At 41.3% G+C, this 24,164-nt stretch overlaps 1 long non-coding RNA gene and 1 pseudogene across 2 annotated transcripts; both read right to left on the bottom strand.

The window, feature by feature from the left end:
• Positions 1–3,466: 3,466 nt before the first annotated feature.
• LOC309705646 (myosin heavy chain, fast skeletal muscle-like) lies at positions 3,467–11,757 on the bottom strand (annotated as a pseudogene). The gene is made up of 20 exons (XR_014280853.1): positions 11,551–11,757; positions 9,263–9,401; positions 9,032–9,133; positions 8,770–8,918; positions 8,515–8,709; positions 8,122–8,428; positions 7,908–7,978; positions 7,735–7,822; positions 7,543–7,660; positions 7,306–7,429; positions 7,089–7,225; positions 6,500–6,985; positions 6,208–6,366; positions 5,969–6,114; positions 5,775–5,865; positions 4,508–4,704; positions 4,232–4,415; positions 3,983–4,078; positions 3,732–3,863; positions 3,467–3,499 (listed from the first exon to the last, which is right to left on the bottom strand). The product of XR_014280853.1 is annotated as a myosin heavy chain, fast skeletal muscle-like (transcript).
• Positions 11,758–16,001: 4,244 nt separating this feature from the next.
• On the bottom strand, positions 16,002–22,049 carry LOC309705735. The gene is made up of 2 exons (XR_014276598.1): positions 21,658–22,049; positions 16,002–21,527 (listed from the first exon to the last, which is right to left on the bottom strand). It is a non-coding gene; the product is annotated as an uncharacterized lncRNA (long non-coding RNA).
• Positions 22,050–24,164: the final 2,115 nt, after the last annotated feature.

Below are 24,164 nucleotides of genomic sequence, written 5' to 3'. Positions count from 1 at the left end.
CAACCATATATAGACATAAAGTCTTGTCCCTGGCTCATGCCAGTGGTCTGGAAGTGTGTCACAAAAACGTACTGGGTTTGATTAAAGCATTTTTTTTTAGCCTGGTATGAAGTATGATGTTTCAAAGTTTTGTCAATTTGGTTTACCATACTGCTGGTAAACCAAATCAGGGGATACACTTAGCTCCATTATGTCCTATTCCTGTAGTGGATCAGCCATTTGAACATGACCATGTCATAGTACACTGTGTTGGACCACTACTGAGAGCAAAGTCTGGAAATCAATATCTGCTTACCATCATGTGTGCTGCTCTACGTTTCCCTGAGGCACTCTGTAGTCTATTTAGACTTACAGGCCAGTGGACACTCTTTCAAATGCAGCAGTTAACTCAGATGACAAATCAGTGAAGGTAAAAAGATATCTAGGAAAGAGGGTATTGGATTTTTTTAGCCAGATTGTTTAAGAGTGTTGATGGAGAAGTATAGAGAATGTCAGAAAGGGCTGGACTGTGTCTGGAGTAAGCATATTATAGAATGCCAAGAGAGTGGGATCCTTGTTTGCAAAGGTGATGGACAGGCTGACAGATTAAGTCAGGCAGAAGTCTCCATAGACCAGGGGTCGGCAACCTGCGGCTCCTTATAGTGCGGCTCCGTGTGGTTTGGGAAAATAAATTAGAAGTATTTAGCTGAAGTGTATTTTATTTATGTTAGTTCTTTTTTTAACTTGTAGTTCTAAATTGGAAGATTATTGTGATATTGAAATATTAAAAATACAATTATATTCTTTTATTTTTTCATCGCTCAAAATAATCGTCACACTCGTGGAAGCCGGTGTACCCACCAAAACGCCATGCATTTATCAAGACTTTCAACCCCAGGTAGGCCAATTATGGCCCTTCGGATCCATGTTATGTCAGCAGCTGTTCTCTACCGTGAACTATGTTAAAAACAAACCCTGCTCACGCCTCACAGATGAAAGCTTACAGTCTTGCGTAAAGATGAAAGTGATTTCGTAAAGCCCCGATTTGCAGACGCTGTGCGCAGAGGTTCAGGAGCAGAAGTTCCATTGTAAAGATACCACGGCAGACCCGACGATGTTTGCATGAAGATGCTTTTCAGCATCTCTTTATTGACCACTTTTCACACACGGTTGCTGTATGCATACAGCCGGCTGTGGCTTTTCAGCTCACAGCCCGACACACACCAACACAACAGCATAGATAGCACAGACGTTAAGGCGGCGAGGCGTGATTGCGGGTGCTGCTCAGGTGCGTCCCCTCCCCTGCAGCGGCGCTGCAGACCGCACCCGACCACACACATTAACCTGGTAAAATACATATTTAGGCAGAATTTTGCAAATATCTATTTTTCATCTTTTAGCAGCATAGTGCTTTTTTTCCCAATTATTTTTTAAAAGTCAGGTCAAGGCTCCAAAAGCCCAAAGGCGATATAAGGGTGGCGGCTCACAACAGTTTTTGTTTGCTACATGGATCATTTTAGTTCAGCGTCTTTCCTTTTGTTATATTTCTTTAAGAGTTCAAAATGTGTTAATTACATAAATAAAATGTAATTTTCTCTGTAGCACTTCTTTGATTTCATAAGCAACACACGTTAGTTGTTCACACAAAGCATAAAGGTAAAAAACAAAATATTCAGTGTTATCTTCATTTTAGATGTCAAAATGTATTTGCGGCTCCCAGTGTTTTCTTTTGCGTAGAAACCGGGTCCAAATGGCTCTTTGGATGTGAAAGGTTGCTGACCCCTGCCATAGACTATGATGTTGGCAGATGACTGTTTGATCTGTAGTGAAAAAATAGGAAGTGGATGGAAGAGAACCTAGAGAGTTGGAAGTACACTAAAAAGAAATATAAAATTCAGTAGAACCAAACAAACAAACAAACAAACAAAAACGTGTGAATGAGAAGAAGACAGATGTAACAGTCTCTGGGTCTTTGAATGTTAATTTATCTGTAGTCCAGTCTCTATGTCAAGTATTTCAGTCTAGGTTCAGTATGTGTTGTTTTATCCTATTTCTGTTGTATCCTATGAATATATTGTCTGTGTGTCCCTCTGTTTTTTGTCATGTTTTATCTATCTAGGGTAGTTAGGATCCTGTCTTGTGAGTCATGCTCAGATAGATAGATAGATAGATAGATAGATAGATAGATAGATAGATAGATAGATAGATATTTCTTCTGAGCATGAGATGTGCCGTGGGGGAGATATCAGATTTTATTAGGGGCCTGTATAATTCATTTGATGACTGCCCATTTTCAGTTTAGGTAAGCTCTACTGCATGATTAAAAATAGAAAGCCACCAGCATGTCACGGCTGAGCAGCCAGTGTGTTTGTGGAGCAGACCCAAATACAGACACCGGGGAGAAGCACAGCAAGTGTGGCCTTATGTGTCAGTAAGCATAAACAGATGTCAGAGACCTCTGGAATATAAATAAAGTTGACCATGTGCCTGTGCAGTTGGCTGATTTAATCAGTAATGTGTGGCTTGTGTTTTAATCACATTCTCATGCTTTGGTTTTATGTGAAGGACATAGTGCATTGTGAATTTGCCAATTTAGAATGTATTGCTCATACTGTAAGTGTTTGAAGAAACCCTTGGGAAATATGCAATATGTAGCTTTGTTTTTGTGTTGCAGTAATAAGAGAAATTTGTGTTTACTTTCTGTAATGCTTATTCTTCGTGAAAGCTCAACAACACTTCTTTTGAAAGGCAATGTAGTATGGCATGACAATCTTACTGACAGTTGTCAAAACAAATTAGTGAATTAGAGAGAATTAACTGTATAAATGGAGGCTATATTAGGTTTATAACAGTATTATATCAGTGGCATAGCTTTGTGTCCACACTTGAACTGCCTCAAAATTAAACTATAAAATGCTAACTACAGATTTCAGTCTGTCTTTTTTTTTATGTACGTTTCTCAAAAGTTATTGCAACTGTGGGGTCTTATTTTGACACTTCTACCTAATGTCCCTATCAAAGTTTGGTAATAACATACATTTGGACCTTTTATTATCAGCCTTTATATACTGGTGTATCTCAAGGAATATTTTTATAACTGTAAATAGATAGAATTAAGAAGTCAAAATCAGGCATCTTCAGTTTAATTTGAAGATGCCTGATTGAATTTGTGCTAATATGAACCTCGTTTTTTAAAAATATTAATCTAACCATGCCATGACTAATGCTGAAAGCTAGGGAGAACACTAAGAAGAAGCACTGTCCCCATATGAAAGGACAATGTCCTGTAGCTATAAATCATAAATCATAAATTCTGAAGAAACTACTGTGTTGAACATTGTATTTTCCAATTGAACCTTTGCAGAATGCAGAGTAAATGATACTGAATAAATATCATTAAATCATAGTCAAAGAGTTTATTAAATCAGTACATCATAAGAAGTCAATTCAACAGGTAGTTCATATTTTATGAATGCCGTCAAAAAGTTTCAGAGGATGTCCATTATTCAGCACTTTCGCCCTGGAAGAAAGAAGAAATAAAAAAGACTTATTCAACATATATTAAAAACGTTTGTAGAATTTGTCTCATCTTCAATTTATATAGCTGGATTGAAATTTACACAGGGCATAAAAATATCTACACTGTCTTCTACTTTCAATCCACATTAAATTATTAATGTATAGAACTTCTATCAAAAAACTCTATTAAACAAAGCGAAATTATCTGTAAAAAAAAAAATAACATGAATTACCTTTCCAGCATCACAGCTCTTGGCTCTCAGTTTGTTGACCTGAGATTCAGCAATGTCAGCACGCTCCTGAGCTTCCTCCATCTCATGCTGGACCTTTCTCAGTCTGGACATGTGGGTGTTGGCCTGTTCTTCCTGTACAGTGTGACAATATGTTGTTGTTGTTTTTTAAAATATCTGGTCATATATGCTAAATATATGTCATTTATAAAGTTATGCATTCCATATGTAAAATCACAAAACATTTTACTCACAGCCTCCTCAGCCTGTCTCTTGTAATCCTTGACTTTGAACTGCAGCTTGTCCACCAGATCCTGAAGTCTCACCACATTCTTCTTGTCCTCCTCAGTCTGCATAGATAACAAACTGTTATTGACAGCTGAGGAAGAAAGAATTTAGGAACTTAAATTCTGCCAGGACCTATGTTAATGTAGGTTAATTACTTGGTTGTTATTATACCTGTATGATTATTCTGATGATATTGGTTATGTTTAAAACTTTACTTTATCAAAGTTCCTCTGCTTCTTGTCAAGGTTGGCAGCCAGAGCATTAGCTCTCTCCACATCAATCATGAGGTCCTCCACCTCACCCTGCAGCCTCTGCTTGGTCTTCTCCAGTGAGGCACACTTGGAGTTCACAGCCTCAATGGATTCCTCAGCCTCCTGCAGGCGCTGGGCAAGCTTTTTCCTGTTGTTAAAAGAATTCTGTTTTTATTAAGGCTGAATTGGTTGGTTTTAAGTCTGAAAACTAATTTAAACAATGAAAGTATGGTGACTTACTTGGCCTCCTCCAGCTCCTCAGTGTGCTGGATGGCATCAGTCTCATATTTGGATCGCCACTGAGCCACCTCACTGTTGGCCTTGGACATTCCTCACTGCAGCTCAGCCTTGGCCTCCTGCTCCTCCTCAAACTGCTCTCTGAGCAGATCACAGTCATGACGTGCTGACTGAACAGCATGAGCCAGGGCGTTCTTGGCCTGTTGAAAAGACAATCAATGTCAGGTCCATCCATCTTCATCCGCTTTATCCGAGGCCGGGTCGCAGGGGCAGCAGCCTAAGCAAAGAGGCCCAGACCTCCCTCTCCCCAGCCACCTCCTCCAGCTTATCCGGGGGAACACCAAGGCGTTCCCAGGCCAGCTGAGAGATATAATCTCTCCAGCGTGTCCTGGGTCTGCCACGGGGCCTCCTCCCGGTGGGACATGCCTGGAACACCTCACCCAGGAGGCGCCCAGGGGGCATCCTTGTCAGATGCCCGAACCACCTCAGCTGGCTCCTTTCGATGTGGAGCAGCAGCGGCTCTTCTCTGAGCCCCTCCCGGATGGCCAAACTTCTCACCCTATCTCTAAGGGAGAGGCCAGCCACCCTTCGGAGGAAGCTCATTTCTGCCGCTTGTATCCGCGATCTCGTTCTTTCGGTCACTACCCACAGCTCGTGGCCATAGGTGAGGGTAGGGACGTAGATCGACCGGTAAATTGAGAGTTTCGCTTTTACACTCAGCTCCCTCTTCACCACGACGGACCGGTGCAGCGTCTGCATTACTGCAGCTGCAGCCCCAATCTGTCTGTCGATCTCCGGCTCCCTTCTCCCATCACTCGCGAACAAGACCCCGAGATACTTGAACTCCTCCACTTGGGGCAGGAGCTCATCCCCGACCTGGAGTGGGCACTCCACCCTTTTCCGGCTGAGAACCATGGCCTCAGATTTGGAGGTGCTGATCCTCATTCCCGCTGCTTCACACTCGACTGCGAACCGTTCCAGTGCGAGCTGGATGCCCTCACCCGATGAAGCCAACAGTCAGTGTCAATGTCAGGTGGACAACTTTAATGTTTAAATCAATTTTAAAGTCTAATGCTGAGAGGATGAGAAATTTAAATGGTAACAACTTGTACTCGCTCTTCTCTTTCTCCAGCTTCTGTTTGACACACTGGAGGTTGTCAATCTGCTCTCCAAGCTCTAAATTAATTAAGTTTATTAATGAGAACTAAAATAGTAATTTTTTTAATTAAAATGCACAATATTCTTTATGAACACTGGTCATTAGTGTTACCTGGAGTTCCTTGATCTTTTTCTGAAGTTGAGCACCAAGGGATTGTTCATCCTCAATTTTGCTGAGAAGTTGGCTGATTTCAAAGTCTTTCCTTGATGGAGAAACCAACAGAGATTGTATTGTCACAGTCTGTATGATTGTTAGAATGCAATGAGTCAAAATGACATTCTTAACAAAAACAAAAAAAGCCCTACTTCTTGATTTTCTCATCAGACTGCTGCTTGTCATTCTCCAGATCCATTATGGATTCCTGGGCCAGTTTCAGATCTCCCTCTAGCTTCCTCTTGGCTCTCTCAAGGTCCATGCGGAGCTTCTTCTCTTGCTCCAGTGAACCCTCAAGCTATAAAATCATGTCAGTTGATTTAAGTGGTTGGAAAGACAATGATTCAATACTCTTTCCATTAAAAAAGCAATATGATTATAATTTTCTTACATCATCAACTTGCTATTCCAGCTTTGTCTTGACTTTGTCCTCCTCTGCCTGGAGATCATCCAGTGTTTGTTGATGGGCTTCTTGTAAGGCTTTCTTCTCCTTAGTTAACTTGGCAATTGACTCATCTTGAGATGCCATCTCCTCTGTCAGGTTTTTCACCTAAGAATTGTACAAAGGATGTATTTAAATATAACTTAACAACTATATCTCAGGAAAGAATTAATATATTTTAATTTAGAGGTGTCTATTTAAAAAAAAAAAAAAAAAGACCTCAGATATAGATAAATTGAACCTTGTTTTCTGTGGCATGTTTCTCCTTCTCCACTTTGGCCAAGGTGAGCTCCAAGTCATCAATGTTCTTCTTCAGCTCAGAGCATTCATCCTCCAGCTTCCTCTTCTTGGCAGTCAGCTCAGCATTGATTTCCTCTTCATCCTCCAGTCTCTCACTTGTCTCTTTGAGTTTGGCCTCGAGCTGATTTTGCTCTTAATGAGCCCCTCACACCTTTCTTCAGCATCAGAGAGATTGTCAACTTGAGGTTGCAGGTCATTCTTCTCCTGCAGCAGGCCGACCATCTTCTCTTCCAGTTCTTTCTTCTTAGCCAGAGCAGCAGCCAGGTCTGTCTGCATCTTCTCATAGTTCTCCTTCATGTTCTGCAACTCCTTCTCAGTCTCAGCACTCTTCAGAAGAGGCTTGATCTTGAAGTACAGTTTCAGCCATGGCCAGTTCTTGACATTCATGAAAGAACGGATGTTGTAGTGGATGGAGAAGATAGATTCTCTAAAAACCAAACATGAGAGTTTTACTTTTAGTATATAAGGATCTTATTATGAGGAAGGAAATACAAAAGAGAATACAATAGAGTTTAGTATAATAATGTTACCTCCTCTCCATCATCTTCACAAACTCTTTCCTCATGACGTATCCTCTGCAGAGAGCCTGAGTCATGGTCACCAGCTCAGCCAGTTTCTCATCTCTCATCTCCTCAAGAGTGCCCAGCAGACCAGCTTTGAAGAACACCTATTTAATCATTGAAAACATATGTATAGGTGCATATTGAGAGTTTTTTTTAAAATGTCTATTAATATAACAAAGTGTACCTTTGTGTGCCCAAACATGTACTGTGTGTGATCCACATCAATGGAGCCAAGCAGCTTCTCTGAAGCTTTCTTGTTGTCAATGAACTGTCCCTCAGGGATGACACTGGCATTCAACACTTTGTATCTTCAAGAGAGAATCAGGTTGTTACTTAGATTTTTCTTCCATCATATTCAAGTTTGTCCTTTACAACAACAATGAATTCATTTTTCCTTTCCAATATTGTAATGTGCTGTCACCTCTGCTTGAAGTCACCATAGAGGATTCTGCTGGGGAAACCCTTTCTGCAGATTCTGATGCCCTCCAGTACACCGTTACACCTCAGCTGGTGGATGACCAGGAAGTTCTCCATAAGACCTGAGAGTCAGAAATGCATAATGTTTCAAATCTTTTCTACTGTCATTTTTACAGTTAATATTACTGTGGGGTACCTGGGGTCTTTGTCTCATTGGGAATCAGGCAACGGACAAAGTGAGGATGAGTGCTTCTTAAGTTGGTCATCAGCTTGGCCAGATTCTCCTGTAGATCAGCATCATTAGATAATAGGTCAAAAATATTTTAAAAAGAGCATTTAATTTTGTTTTTCTAAAATGTAAATCTATACATACAGAGCAGACAAAGTCTGGAAGGAACCACCCTTCTTCTTCCCACCTTTCTTGCCACCCCCAGCAGCCTCTGTTTTCATAAACAGTAATTGTCATTATTGTCACTATTTTTCACTGCATAGTCTTAGCCTGCAGTATGCACATTATAGTTATAAGACAGATACATACTATCTGTACTGGACACGCGAGCTTGTGAGCACTTTTGTTTCTAACCTTCAGCTCCAGCATGGGCTGCGTACAGGAAGCCCAGCAGTTTGTTTGAAGACTTCTGGTAGAGCTGAACAACTGAGTCATTCAGTTGGTCCTTGTTCTTGTCCAGCCAGCCAGTGATATTGTAGTCCACTGTACCAGCATAGTGAACCAGGGAGAAGTGTGCCTCAGCCTTGCCCTTTCCAGGCTTTGGCTTCTCAAATGCTTTGGTCTTGCCAAGATGCTGATCGTGCAGCTTGTTCTTGAACGTTGTGTCAGAGGCCTTGGGGAACATGCACTCCTCTTCAAGGATGGAGAAGATGCCCATTGGCTGAGAAAATGTCACATGTCATATTAAAATTTCAAGGGAGGTAACATATGCAACATATGTAAATTTCTTCCATAGTAGCTGTTTACCTTCTAAATAAGCTCAATGCAGGCAGCCAAGTCCATACCAAAGTCAATGAACTCCCATTGAATGCCTTCTTTCTTGTACTCCTCTTGCTCCAGGACAAACATGTGATGGTTGAAAAACTGTTGCAGTTTCTCATTGGTGAAGTTGATGCAGAGTTGCTCCAAGCTGTTGAACTGTAATAGTACAAACATGTCTAACTTCATGGCAATAGAGTCTTTAAAGTTTGAGATATGTGGTGAAATGTCTCAAGTGCTCACATCGAAGATCTCAAATCCAGCGATATCCAGCACTCCAATGAAGAACTGTCTGGGCTGCTTTGTGTCCAGCATCTCATTGATACGGATAACCATCCACAAGAACATTTTCTCATAGATAGATTTGCACAGAGCCGAGACAGCATTGTTGACTTGGCAAACAAGAATTTATAATGATACAAAACCCAGAATACAGCTATAATGTCCAATTCTTTAATATAACATTATTAAAAATTTATTTAAATTACCTGTGGGACGGTCTGACCTTTGGTCACCATCTCATTGCCGACTTTGACTCTTGGGTAGCACAAAGCTTTCAGCATATCAGCCGAGTTCAGGCCCAGGAGATATGCAATCTTGTCCGCCTCTGAGGAAAAATAGCACAATATCTAATTAATGTACATTTCTTCAAATGTTACTTCCCTCTAATGTCCCAATCCTCCCAATTATAAACAAAAAAACTTCATAAGGACAATTTTACTATTTTGCCAGTTACCCTCAGTGCCATCTGGTTCAGCCTGCTCTTCACGCTGCTTCTGCTTGAATTTCATGTTGCCATGATGCATCACAGCACCAGTCAGCTTGTAGATGTTTATTTTCTCATCAGCAGTAAAGCCCAAGATGTCAATTGCAGTCTGAAATTCACACAAATGAAAGAAACAAATATTCTGAAAAAGAAAAGAGATTTGTGCCCAAATGCAAGAATGCAGATAAACATGAAATGTGATTTTACATCTGTTGCAATGAACTCCTCCACATCATTGATGCTCTTGACAGTGACTTCACCCTGACTGATCATTGGATAGTCATAAATGTTAGTTGTGATCAGAAGAGCCTCTGTAATAAATAAATAAATTAATAAATTAATTAAAAAATTGTCTCATTATATTTTCTTTCATTCTTGGAACCACTGAATGAAAGGCAGAGTCTTCAGCTATCATGCTACTTTCCTGTGGAACCAGTTTCCAGTATAGATTCAGTAGACGGACCACCTCCAATTGAATATTAAGCTGAAAACTTTTAACACTTTTATTTAAAACAAAGTTAGGGTTGGATCAGGTGACCCATGAACATTCTTTTAGTCACACTATGCTCAGAGTGCTGGGAGACTTGCATTAATGTACTGAGTATATATTTTCCACTCAGATTTTCAGGTTCATATAGCATTACATTGACACAGTTTATCACTAAGCACGAAGTGTACCCTATGGTAACCAGTAATGAGATTTAAATTTGGAGAAGTCCTGAAATGTCACTGGTATACAGTTGCAGGACATAAACATCTCAGGCATCTGTCATCAAATTCAGCATCAGACTGTCTCTTAATGCCAGACAAGTATTGTATATCTCTACTGGGAACAGACTTTAAGGACGATTGGTCAGCTCAGATAACCAAATACCAGAACAATGTCACAAATAATACTGATGCATTTCTGCAAAATATAAAGATACAGCTTTTTTTTATTTGTTTTTTTGTTTTTTTGCCTAGTAAATGATAAATGATTAAAGTAAAGGACCCACGCATGGCTTAATATTTTCCATCTTATCAGCAGATGAAAAGGTATTAAGGTCAAAAGTAAATCCAGGAAAAGTTATCTTATGTTTCCTGAATTTTATAAGTCTTCATAATTTTACAATGAGGAACAGCATTGTATCACAGACTATAGAAAATGTGTTGTTTTGTTTTTTTTCTTGTTATTGGTGAGCCTCTGCCAGACTTTACTTCTGACAAACACCCCCTCTCTGACATGCTGTTTTTAGACTTAATCATGTTACTGACCTGTTGCTAATTAATCTTTTAAGATTTTTAAGATTTTAGCCTGTGGAATGTTCCTCCAACTATGTTTTGGAAACACGTTGCTGTTATCAGATTTAAATGTTTTTAAATTAATAGTAAAATGTCAGACTTAACATATCAAATCTCTTAAATGTTCCCATCCCTGGTGGATAAAACTGTACAGTTATCCCCACTTTAAAATACTTTAAAATATTGTAAGACATATAGATTTTTATCCATTTTCTCTAATCTTTATAACTAAACTGTTAGAAGTTGAAACAGTACACAGAAAATAAAATAATAAAATCAGAAATGTTCACTTTCAGTGCACATGATCACTGGTCAGTAGAGATCCAGTTGATCCAGATCCTGTTCTTGTCCAACTTTTCATTAAGCCAGGCAGCACTGCTGTTAAAAAATGAAAACTGCCACTCAATACATTAAAGAGCAATGAAAAGGATTAAGAATCTGTAGTGGGGGGGGGGGGGGGGGAGAGTCCCACATACACAAAGTTATGATCACAAGCTTCTTATTTTAACCTGTTGAATTACAGTTATGTACCCAGGCTGCTGTCTCACATCTCATAGTTAGAAAGCCTTGCAGAAAGGGCTCTCTAGGGAGAAATGTTAAGCACATGACTTGTTTAGCTTGCAACTGATGGTGCAGCTGCTGTAATGAGATGATAGAGAGGAGCCACCACACTCTTATGCAAAAAGATTGTTCCTAACCTCATTCAAAAATTAAAACCTATGGTCCATTATGAAATAAAACACATTACAGAGGAGATTCATTTTCACATACGTATTAAATGTCAGTACATAGTCACAGTTGCTTTGTTTTCCCTGATGGATATTTGCACACCATAATCCTCTTGGAATACGCTTATTGATTGGAACACCCGATTTGGATGTCTAAGTTAATACTTTTGGCAATATAGTCTGCATATATATAAAAAATTCCCCACTCGCCCTGCAAGTGTTTTTATCCTTTCAGCTTGGGTCCTCTACCTGAGGTCTGGAAGCTATCAGTATCTTTGCTGCAATATTGTCTTCTGGTAGTGCAATCCCCTCAGCTCTGACTGCTTTTGCTTTCTTTGCCATCGAACCACACTTCTCTAGTGTGAACATTCCAATATTGTTGCTGTAGATCTTAGTGGTGTGGATCAGCGAGACTATGTCTTGTTCACCCCTGGCATACAGCTTGATGTCATCCATGTAGAGGTGGTGGCTAAAATTTGCTCCATTCTGTACTTGTTCTAGTACAGAAGTCTTTTCAATGATAAGGCTGAGGAGGTTTAGGACTGCAGAACAGTAGTGGGGACTGAGTATCTTCTTGGTAAATCCTGCACTTGATGGTGACTTGCACAATTGGCTTGAAGTTGGCTTCTATTGTTAATATCCACATATTCCTGATGAAGGCTCTTAGGGTTCTGTTGATCTCATATAGTTCTAAGCATTCCAGGATCCAAGTGTGAGGCATTCAGCCATAGGCTTTCTTTTAGTCAATCCTGGCAGTCCACAGGTTGCTCAGTCTGGTCTTACAGTCTCGAATTACTTCTCTATCTACCAGTAGCTAGTGTTTCTGTCCTGGTCTGGGTGAGTGCTGTATTTTTCAACAGTGGCGGTGATTCCACCTCTGGGAAGAGTTGTCGCATCATGACAGGCTGCACCTGGGAGTAATTTGGCGGTCAGCTTTTTAAGACCAGCGCTCACAATCACTCTCCGTCAGATGGTCTGCTAACCACCGTTATTGTAGTCGCAGTTCATGTCTGAGTTTCATAGTGTTGCTCATACTTACTAGTTTTTTCCTTTCTACTCACAGAAGTTCGCCGGACGCCATTTTCTAACCTGCAATAATCAAATCTCTGTTCAGTCGCTGTTCTGCTCGGCAGCTTCACTGCTTATACCCCTGCCTGCCTCCCTGCTGGAACTGGAACTGGAACAGTTCGTATCTCCATTCTGGACTCACTCACAGCTCACCCGGACCACTTACCCTTCTAGGCTTTGCTGCCACCTGCAAAAAGTGAGACTGTTCACAATTTGTCTGTTTCACCCTGGATCAGCGTGTGGAACGCCCCTTGACACCTGTTTCTTCTGTAACAGTGACTCTGAGCACCCCAGCCCCTTTCCCCAGTCTAGCCTTCACCTTAATCTCATGCCATGAGGTTCCTGTACTAGCAGTTACTGAGTATCGGGTTCTCCGGCTCTTGTACATGCCAGCCTGTGCGCATGATTTCTGGACTCTTTCATAGTTCCTCTAGTGTGTAAGATAAGATAAGATAAGATAACCTTTATTAGTCCCACACGTGGGAAATTTGTTTTGTCACAGCAGGAAGTGGACAGTGCAAAAGTTATGACGCAAAAATTTGAATACAATAAGAATAAATACAGTACACAGCTGTACAGAATAGAATAAAATAATATACTATATACAGTAGAATAAAATAGAATAAAAATATACAATAAGATAAAAATAGAATACGAATGCTATATACAACTGAGTAAAAATACAACGATGCCAGAAAAGATTATTGCACTTAATATTCATCATTCATGGTTTTGTGTGTGTATTCATGGTAACTATCATAGCCTTATTCTAGTTAATCATAGTATTGTTCTAGTTCATGGTTCATCATAGTGTGGTTCTAGTTCACAGTTTATCATAGTAACTCACAAGCTGTTAGTCACAGTAAACTTTACTGTTATTAGTTTATGCATCCCCAAAAGTTGATTCTGTTCATCTGAACATAGCATTTTCAGTGGAAGAAATGTTTTGTCACTAATCCAAGTGACTTCTTCAGTGGATGACTCTCATCATCCACTGGAGCATAAACTGGGTGTCATCAGGACACTACATCATAGAGCAAACACCATCCCCACTGACCCAGCGACCAGGGAAGCAGAAAACATCACATCACGAAGGCCCTGAGTAAATGTGATTATCCCAGCTGGACATTTGTCAAAGCTGAGAAAGAGCCTAAAGAAAGCTCTAGCCATTCCAGGAGAGAAGGACAGCCCGCTGCCTATGCAAAAACCCTTAGTAATCCTGTATGTGTAAGGAGTATCAAAACAGTGACGCATTTTTTGTAAATACTGGTGGATTTTAAACCCCAAAACAAGTTGTGCCAAAAATTGGTCCACCCCAAAGATCGGGCCCCTGACGCAAACAGAGAAATATAGTGTACGCTGTTAAGTGCCATGAGGATTGCCAGGATTTATACATTGGGGAAACCAAACAACCTCTGGTGAAGCGGATGGCACAACACAGAAGAACCACCTCGCCAGGCCACGACTCTGCAGTCTAGTCACACCTACAGGCCAGTGGACACTCTTTCAATGATGAGGATATACACATCCTGGACAGGGAGGAACGCTGCTTTGAGCGCAGTGTCAAGGAGGCCATTAACGTGAAAAGGGAAAGACCATCTCTGAATCGAGGAGGAGGCCTAAGGGTACGGGTACAGGGTTTGATCAAGGGCTGGGTATCGTCACTGAATATATATTCTGCAGTAGAAATATTCTGCAGTAGATCAAAAACGAAAGAAAACTATTAATCAACATATGAACATTAGCTGATGCTGCTGAAGTGAAGCAGAGCAAAGTTGCAGAGGTTTTATTAGAGACACAGCCAAGCGTTTTGCAATTTTGCATAATTTTAAAAAGTTTACATTTGTTCAGTAGCCTATTGAACGGTAGAAATGAGGCTTTCTTTTCGGAAGTAAGTAAAAGGAAAAAAACAGCGGCTGACAGCGCTGTAAACAACGGTAGACTTGTGCGTAATAAGCAAGCAAATAATGCAGAAAACAGATTTGAAGTATACTGCGAGAGAGAGAGAGAGAGAGAGAGAGAGAGAGAGAGAGAGTGAAGGATATAAAAAAAACAACAACAGCAATAGAATAATATTAAACACAAAGTGAACCCGTCTTCCTTCATTAAATAGGTTCTTTTAGATGTTAAAGGAGGAATTGACTTAACCAGGCTGGCGGAGAATGAAGACAACCGGACACCTGCTGCAGATGGGGAATCAGTGAACTTTTATTGAGACAGAGACAACCTCTCAACACAGCTCACATCAGGAGATTCCTAATATTTGCTGTGAGGATGGGTATATATTCTCTAAAACTTACAGGAGGGGGTTGTGAGGAAAGTGCTGCATTAGCAGAAAAACAACTCCATAAAAGGAAAGCGGCCTTGGGTGTTCTAGTCTCTTCGCTTGCAGATATCTTTCGCCTGCAGGATGAGGCGATCGCTTCTTATCGCTCTCAAGGCCAAAGTCGTGAGCACATTTTTATTACACAGTTGCACAGTAACTTTAAAGCTGAACAATATTTAAAGCTGAATAATGTTTGATCAGATTATATTTTCTTCAAATCCCCCTTTTGACCCATCTTCAATGGGTCAACACACAAAAATAAGTAACATTCAAAGGAACACAGAGACGTGTCGAAGCCTGGCTCGAAAAACTCCTCGGGTCTTATCATTTGTCTTTATCTGTCATTGCAGATGAGGAGAAAAGAGTCCAGGCACCACCCTGCCCAGGGGTCGGCTGCAAGCAGTCTCGGTTCCCGACGAAAGCAGTAACAGCTGCCCTGCACACACGGATACAACGAGTTAGTGCAACCAGGGTAGTGACACAAAATTAACAGTTCCTGTAACCCAGCAACCAAAAAACATAAGTAATGATAAAAATGTGGAGAGTACAGAGTATACTATAATAATGAGAGATATAAACGTGAAAATGTGAAAGAATAAATCAACCGTAAAATAAACTCAGAACGGTAACTGCTAAGGACATTCAAAAGTGAATATGGTAAAACGTGAGGAAGGGGTGTGGAAAAAAAACAATTTATATCCAGTGGTGGGAGTACACATTCGCTCAGGCTTAAGTCCGGAGACCCTGAGAACATCGCTTAACCCTCACAACCCGACCAGACACAGTTCAACCAGATATATCCTTCAAGAGGAAGTGGGTGAGGGAAACAATTAATAACAAGCCTAATACAAAACACCACAGAGAAACAACCATTCTAGAAGAATTTAAACAAGAGAAAGACGATAATGTTCGTCACCCTCACGATCAGGATTATGCCAATGGGAATGAGACCCAGGGCCAGGAAGCAAACAAAGACGCAACATCTTTGCCTGCCTGTCATTTCAGGGGGAAAGGGCCAAGACATGTTTACTTAGCTTGGATGTCGTCTAATAGAGGATGATGGGGCACAGAAAGGTGGTCCAGTTCCCCCCACCTCGCCAAGGGCGTGTTCTAGGAGTTAAAGAGCAACAACCTGCAATCTGTACCAAAAAATCTTCATAGTCCCACCGGAAAATCATAAGAGTAATAAACGATTCAGCTCAACAGACAAGTATCATGTTCAGGTTTCTCCAATCATTAAATCACTATTATTGCCACAATTTGCTTTATTCACCCTTTGGGCAATGTTATTCCAAGAGAGAGAGAGAGAGAGAGAGAGAGAGAGAGAGAGAGAGAGAGAGAGAGAGAGAGAGAGAGAGAGAGAGAGAGAGAGCCCCTAATGGCCAGTTAGTGGGCTCTAGGTCAAACTGTCCCCAAATTTGTTATTTGTTATTATTACTTGTTTTCATGTCACTTGTCTGTTTTCTACTGCACCCCTCTCACCAAAGCAAAGCAAACATTAGCAGCACATTGACCGTAGTCAGGCATCCTCATTCCATAGGTGCTATAAAACATTTCCTGTAAAAGAATCACAGTTTTCAAGACAGGGTGTGTCTCCCCCAACACTCTCACCAGAATACAGTGTAATAGCATCCCCAACTCCTAACCCATAAACACCGTTTCTTCACACATCCGCCCAGAAATCCTGTAATAGAAAAACATTAAAACTGTAACCCTGTAGGGAAGAAAATGTAAATGGTAACGCTGCGCAGTTACCTCTGTAAGCCACACAAGACACAAAAATGGCATTTACAGGTTCACTCATCCTCGAATATTTTGTCATCCTTCTACTCCTGTAAAAGAAACCCACATAAATTCATCCACCCTTTTATCCTATCTAGGTGGAGGTGGTTAACCTTGAGTCATGGTCAAGTCTTGTCATCTTTTACCAGTCAGTCCGTTTGTTTTTATTCCCAGTCTTTCATCCATTCATCCGTTCTTTGCTGATAGTGAAACCTGTCGTCGCATCTAGTTTCCACACTCAGCAAAATGACGTCATCTCAAAAAGAAACAAGAACTTGAGTTTGGATTACCTCGCTGAATCCTTTTTTAAACAGGGACTCTCGTTTCTAATTGTCCCCACAAGTGTTTCCTCCAGAACCCATTTCAATGCGGAGAAACTCACTTACAACAATTTTCTCGCCGACGTGTAATGCTTGTAATTTCCGATGTGCAGATCTGCTTAAAGAAAAGATTCACAAACAAAAATCAGTAAATATAAAACAAAATAAAATGAAAAATAACAAAAACAAAATGCAGACGCCCGGGTCTTAGGACTTGTCACTGAATATTCTTCCCATCAATAAAAATACCAACCTAAACCTACACAGAGTCAAATCAACACCATCTCAACCTTTTCATATTCATAAACCTATATGTTTTGCGTTCGTGAAACAAAATTGAACCATTAAGTAAGTTGAGCTCTTGAAATGTTTTAATTCTCTTAATTCTGCCAGTTTATTTCAACACTTATTCAATGACTTTTATTCAACTGCTACTTGGTCACTCGACTTTTACCTGTTCAAATTGCCTAGGGTTCAACAAAGTCTAGATCCCCGTTATCATGAAACTTGAACGGTGTACGATGATTTACTTACAGTAATTTAGAATCATCACTCAACCTAGCTCTACTACTGGCACTGCGTGACTTTTCTCACACTGGAAACCAGAATTTAGTACAGAACTTTAATGCCTCAGGCAATCGCGTTCAAGGGCTGCCCCCCCTTCTCTTCTTCTTTGTCCGTGTGTTCCTCCTTTATTAAATCTCCATCACAATGACGTGGCGCTCTGAAATAAAACTCACACTGTTAATTCCTCGTTTTCACTCTGCACCACTGCTCAGAGTGTTTTCTTTTCTTTTTAGTGTAGAGTAAACAATTAAGTCGAGGCCTTAAGCCCCAGATATCTCGCACGGGCATCATTTTCATAACCAAACCGCTCCGGACTCTGCTCCCCAGACCACACAAATGCCCTCTGGGCTTATTATTATAGCAAATTCTGTATTTGACTTTGTTGTGTGCAGCATTGAGCCTTTGTCAGTAAAGCATTCTTCATTGCAGCAGCTGGAGCATTGTGTGTCACTTCTTAGTAAATTAAATCAACATTTTGATTTTAGTGCATGGGTATGTATCAGTTTTTACTCCCTCAACAAGTGCATAAGTGTTCATGTGTGTGTTTCCCTTCATTCTAAGTAGGCGCATGCAGAAGTGTGTGTTCGTGTGTTGGTATATGTTTGTGTTCATCACCTTCCTGTTCTGTAGTTTAGGTAAACCAGCGGCCTGACGCATGGCCTAGGGTCCTCCCCTCCTCTTTGGGTCTGTTTTCATCCGTTGTTGCAGCTGCCTGCATCTTCTCCTTGTACCTTGACCCTTTTGCTTCTGTATGGTCCACGGCCTTCTGCAGCTCTGCTGTTCGGCTCTTCTCAGAGGTCAGCATCCTTCTGCTCACCGTCCCTTTTCCTCCGGGCTTAATGCGCGTCTCGTCACAGCTCTGTCAGCTGACGCAGCCTGGGAATTTCCCCCGTGTAGTGAAACGGGCTTTAGGTTTAGTGCTCTCCGTCTCTGCTGCATGAGATCACTCTTTTGCAGCACTGTTGACATCCTCAAGTTGTTGTTGTGAGTCCAGCTGCTGTGGCCTTCAGGGGTCAAAGGGTCAAAGATGGTCGCGGAGAGGGCAACGATGGTAGAGGGGAGGGTAGGAGTCCAGGTCAGCTTCGGCTCTCAGAAAAAACAAAAACAAAACAAAACAGGCGAACAGGAAAATGATGTTGTGTTGGCTGTGCTGTGTTGGCTGTGTTATCCCGAGAGGGGAGAAACAACGAGATCTCGTCTCCCCCCTTTTTTGTTTTTGTTTTTTTTTTTTTTTTTTCACCATATAATCAACTCATAACCCCTCAAGTTGACAGGACAACACAGGTACGTGTTAAAATTCTTAAGATCCTGTTTAGAAACCTAAAAAGGAATTTCCTATCATTCAGTAGTCATTTGTCTTAAACGATCAACAAAAACATGTCCCAAGTCGACCCTTTTAACCACTAAATTTGTCGTGTCCTCACTTAATCCTCAGACCAGTGTCTTTGTCTTTTGACGTTACGTTGTTGTCTTGCAACCCAAAGCGTTTAATTGTCAGTAATGTATAAACTATATCATTTAAAAACAGGTGTATGTTAAGTGTCGCTACTTTAACCTTGCATGTACGTGCACATGTATGTAAGCTGTTTCTTCATTGCATGTATGGGTGCGTCTGTATATGGGTTACTTTAACTTTTTCTCAAACGAGGCATTTCTCTAACACGCACATGTGTCTGTTCCTCACCCTTCTCATATCTTTCTCTGGTTGTGTGTGGTTTTATTTGTTTCAGTGATTTACCAGGAACATCTTTTCCTTTTCTCCATGTCTTCCGCCAGAGGTTAACACTGGTGAGATTCAGGGACACAGCACCCAGAGCAGTTCAGCGAGAAAAACCCGCCTCAAACTACATTCTCTCTTTTTTGTTTTACCGGGAGGGGTGAGGACAACTCTGGTGTCCAGCCGTGAATTTTAGCCAAAGCTTGGCCTGTCTTCTGCTGCCGTACTCAGGCTTCCAGGTTAAGAAAAAACACCTGTATGAAGACACTAAACATACATTTAGTATTTGTATAAACATAACTGCCTAAATCATTGAACTCTTGAGGAGGGTGTATTTCAGAATCAGAATCAAAATCAAAAACTTTATTGTCATTGTCATGAGACCGACGACATTAAGAATGGTCCCCGATCATTGCATCATCCCTAGTAATATCAAATATAAAAAAACAATAAAATTCAATCAATAAAATAGATAGAATACTTAAAATACTAAGTATTCCCACCGTCATGCTTCAGACCGTGCATAGATTAACACAAGAGTGGCATGGTGGACATTTTTGTAGTATTCAGATGTGTTATTGCAGTTGGATAACAGCTGTGTTTTGAGTCTATTAGTCCTTGCTCTGATTGCCCTGTACCGTCTGCCTTAGGGCAACAGTTCGAACAGGCAGTGGCCAGAATGTGAGGTGTCTTTTATGATGTTTTGGGCCTTTTTAAAACAGTGGGCGTTGTTTGACTCTTTACTAACTTTAAAACCCCACCATAACAATTTCTCACTGACAAACTTCTATGCATCCATTTAAACATGCGAAGCCAGCACAAAATCACACACATACCCCTACAGCAAAGCTTTAACATAACCACAATGCAACTCCTCCCTTAAACGGGAGAAATCACCCTGAATCAACCAACTCTATATAAAACGTCAAACAAAGATAAACCACAAACATTTCTACACTTCTGTGTCTTCCACGCAGCACAATAGGCAGAAAAACACCGATTACTCACAGTCTACAACAAAAGAAAAACCTGCTCTTTTCACAACACTCACAGCTAAAGTCAAAACTCTTACCCAGTGCCTCTGAAATAATAAAAAATCACCAAATACTCGATTACTCTTTTCACTCGCTCCCTCTCACTCCCTTCTTCCTCATACAGCATACACGCTCGCTCCCGCGGACCCGCTCGGCCCCGCGGGCTCACTCGGCCCCCACCTTTTTCCTCTCACAGAGACAGAGAGAGAGACCCTTTTCCTTTTTTTTTATTTCTCCAGCACACATACACACACAGAATCCCAACTGAGAGAAAGAGGGAGAGAAGAGAAAAGAGTTGTAGAGAGGAAGTTTTTTAGCAGGAGTTTCAGATCTAACAGATTTATACAACTTATTTACACACACCGGTAATTTATGTTCTATTTATTGATTTTAAAGGAGAATTTGGGCCAGCTGGGTTTCTGCCTCTGTTAGGCACTAACAGCTGGGGCGCTGCTTTAAAGGTGAGTCAGCACTGAAATATCCCTTCAGGTGTTACCAGGCTTCTACCAAACCGGAGTCTGGCGGGTAACCTTGCCTAGAGCTTCCTGATAGGGGTGCTAGTTGGTTGTCACCTTGTTCACACGTCTCATTCACACTTCATACATTACCTGCAGTCACTCATTACCCTCCTTATGTATGTAATAAATGTGTAAAAAAAAAAATTCTATGTGTGGTGTATTATTTTAACCAAAAGAGGAACCTAGTTCCTTTAATTGTGTAATCTGTGAACAACGGAGAACCAAACTGTCCTGCCCAGTGTTCCACAGCAAGCATTCAGCGTGTATTTATGTGTGTCCAATATCAAACAGAACATCAAAACATTTAAAACACTAAAATCATCGGGGTTTTAAGAAGAGATCCGTTTTCTCCTATTGATCAAAGGGACCCCTCCTTTGGACTCCAACCAGTACTTCTCCTTTTTAAGTTTTAGAGGATCTTTTCTAATAAAGTCCTCTGGGCCTTCCTAACCCTTCTGTAGTTTAGAGAATATTACTAAAAAATATTCTCAAGGCCTTTAACCTTTTAATTTGTTTAGAAAGGCGTTACTAATAAACCCTTTCAAGGTCCCAGACCTGCACTGAGGTATTTATCCGACACCGGAGAGCAACCCGTCGGCTGCAACCGTGGTCAGACCTCAGTTCACTCTTATCTTTATTCACTTATTCACTTATTTCTTATTCACTTATCTCTTATTCACTTGTCTGATTCTCAACAAGCCTTAAGTAAGCCAGACAATTTTGGTTATGAATTACTAGGAGTTTGGACACTAAGTATTTTTATAATGTTCAATATAGCAGAAATAAAAGGTCTGCTTACCTTGTTTTTGTGTGCACACAGCTTTTGTCCAAACTCCGTTCACTCAGACCACGGCCGATTTCCTCCCATCCGTTCCAGTTGACCTGGAGCGCATCCTGTTCGTGACGCCAATTGAAGGATATAAAAAAAACAACAACAGCAATAGAATAATATTAAACACAAAGTGAACCCGTCTTCCTTCATTAAATAGGTTCTTTTAGATGTTAAAGGAGGAATTGACTTAACCAGGCTGGCGGAGAATGAAGACAACCGGACACCTGCTGCAGATGGGGAATCAGTGAACTTTTATTGAGACAGAGACAACCTCTCAACACAGCTCACATCAGGAGATTCCTAATATTTGCTGTGAGGATGGGTATATATTCTCTAAAACTTACAGGAGGGGGTTGTGAGGAAAGTGCTGCATTAGCAGAAAAACAACTCCATAAAAGGAAAGCGGCCTTGGGTGTTCTAGTCTCTTCGCTTGCAGATATCTTTCGCCTGCAGGATGAGGCGATCGCTTCTTATCGCTCTCAAGGCCAAAGTCGTGAGCACATTTTTATTACACAGTTGCACAGTAACTTTAAAGCTGAACAATATTTAAAGCTGAATAATGTTTGATCAGATTATATTTTCTTCAAGAGAGAGCTCTGCATGAAGTGTGATTTTATCGTGGTAGAAGCAAAACAGCAAAGGTAAGAGGGAATTCATGACGATGTTTATGTGAAGCGTAGTTTGGATCTTCTTTTGCTGCTTGTTCAGTCAATATTGTTTGGAGAGAGATAAAACCTGCAGCTTCAGAATCAACAGAATCTGCATGTACTTGGTGGTTGCAACTTTTCTAGTGACCTCTTCATGATTCCTATTTGCCTGTGGGATCTCCAGGTACTTGGAACTGTGCTCTATGTCTGCAATGTTACCTTCTGGTAGTTCGATCCCCTCAGGTCTGACTACCTTCCCTCTCTTTGTTACCATCTGACTATACTTCTCCAGTCCGAATGACATTCCCTTGTTGATCCGGCCGACGTCCAAGGCATGCCTTCATATTTATCTGTCTCGCTCATGTCTGCGGTCCATCTATGCTGACCAACCTGTGCACTGCCTGGATTGATTACAAGAAGGCCTATGACTCTATGCCACACACCTGGATCCTGGAATACCTAGAACCATACAAGATCAACAGGCCCCTAAGAGCCTTCATCAGGAACTCGATGGGGATGTGGTGTACATGTGGCCAACTTCAAGCCCATGGCACAAGTCAGCATCAAGTGCTGGATCTACCAAGGAGATGCTCTGTCCCCACTGCTGTTCTGCTTAAGCCTGAACCCCCTCAGTGTGATCATTAACAAGACTGGCTACTGACTACAGAATGGAGCAGTTGTCAGCCACCTCCTCCACATGGATGACATCAAGCTGTATGCCAAGAATGAACAAGACATCGATTCACTTATGCACACCACCAGGATATACAGCAATGACATCGGAATGTCATTCAAACTGGAGAAGTGTAGTCGGATGATAAAGAAGGAAGGTAGAACTGAGGGGATTGAACTACCAGAAGGCAACATTGCAGAGATAGAGGACAGTTACAAGTACCTGGGGATCCCACAAGCAAATGGGAACCATGAATAGGAAAGCTGCAACCACCAAGTACCTGCAGAGGGTGAGGCAAATCCTGAGGAGTCAGCTGAACAGTAAGAACAAGATCTGGGCTATCAACACCTACGCCCTGCCTGTGATCAGATACCATGCCAGGATAATAAGTTGGTCAAATGAGGAGATAGAAGCCACTGACATCAAGACCAGGGAGCTCCAGTATCCTGAGGCTGTAGGCTAAGCGGAAGGAAGGAGGCCGGGGACTGGTGAGTGTCAGTACCACAGTACCACATAGCATACAGAAACATCTGTGCCGAGTATGGCATGGAAGTCCTGAGGTCAAAATGGGAGAGGCCCCCAAGGGTGGCAGAGAATGACCGAGCTAAGATCCTGTGGGACTATGTCCGTGGTGGTAGACAAACAGAAGAAGATGGCCGTACTGATAGATGTAGCAATTCCGAATGACAGCAACATAAGGAAGAAGGAACATGTGAAACTTGAGAAATACCAAGGGCATAGAGAAGAGCTTGAGGAGCTGTGGAGGGCAAATGTAACAATGCTCCCAGTGGTAATAGGAGCACTAGGTGCAGTGACTCATAAGCTAGACGAGTGCCTCCAGCAGATCCCAGGAACAGCATCCGAGATCTCTGTCTAGAGTAGCGGAGTCCTAGGAACTACGATACTGCACAGAACCCTCAAACTCCCAGGCCTCTGGTAGAGGACCCAAGCTTGAAGTATATATATATATATATATATATATATATATATATATATATATATATATATATATATATATATAATAGGGGTGCAACAATACTCGTATCGATATTGAACCATTCGATACAGTGCTTTCGGTTCGGTACGCATGTGTATCGAACAATACAAAATTTGAGATTTACTTTATCAACTTTTCTTCTGACAATGCTGTCTGTGTTGGGCGCTCAGTGGATCTGCGTTCGACTACTCCGCCTAGGCTGCACTGTCGAGTGCAGATCCACTGAGCGCAGCGCAAGCTAGCAAGACAGATTCTAAGCTCGTTGCAATATGGCAACTGCCTCAACGCTGCCCGAAATTGAACCTCCCCCACCCTCATTCAGAGCTGGTGTTTGGAAGTATCTTGGTTTTCATGTGAAGCATGACCCTTATGGTAAGCGTGT

The sequence above is a fragment of the Aulonocara stuartgranti genome (assembly GCF_965226115.1).
Source record: "Aulonocara stuartgranti genome assembly, chromosome: 4".
Classification (NCBI taxonomy): domain Eukaryota; kingdom Metazoa; phylum Chordata; class Actinopteri; order Cichliformes; family Cichlidae; genus Aulonocara; species Aulonocara stuartgranti.
The sequence above is the reverse complement of the archived record's forward strand: the minus strand, read 5'-3'. Positions and strand labels throughout refer to the sequence as shown.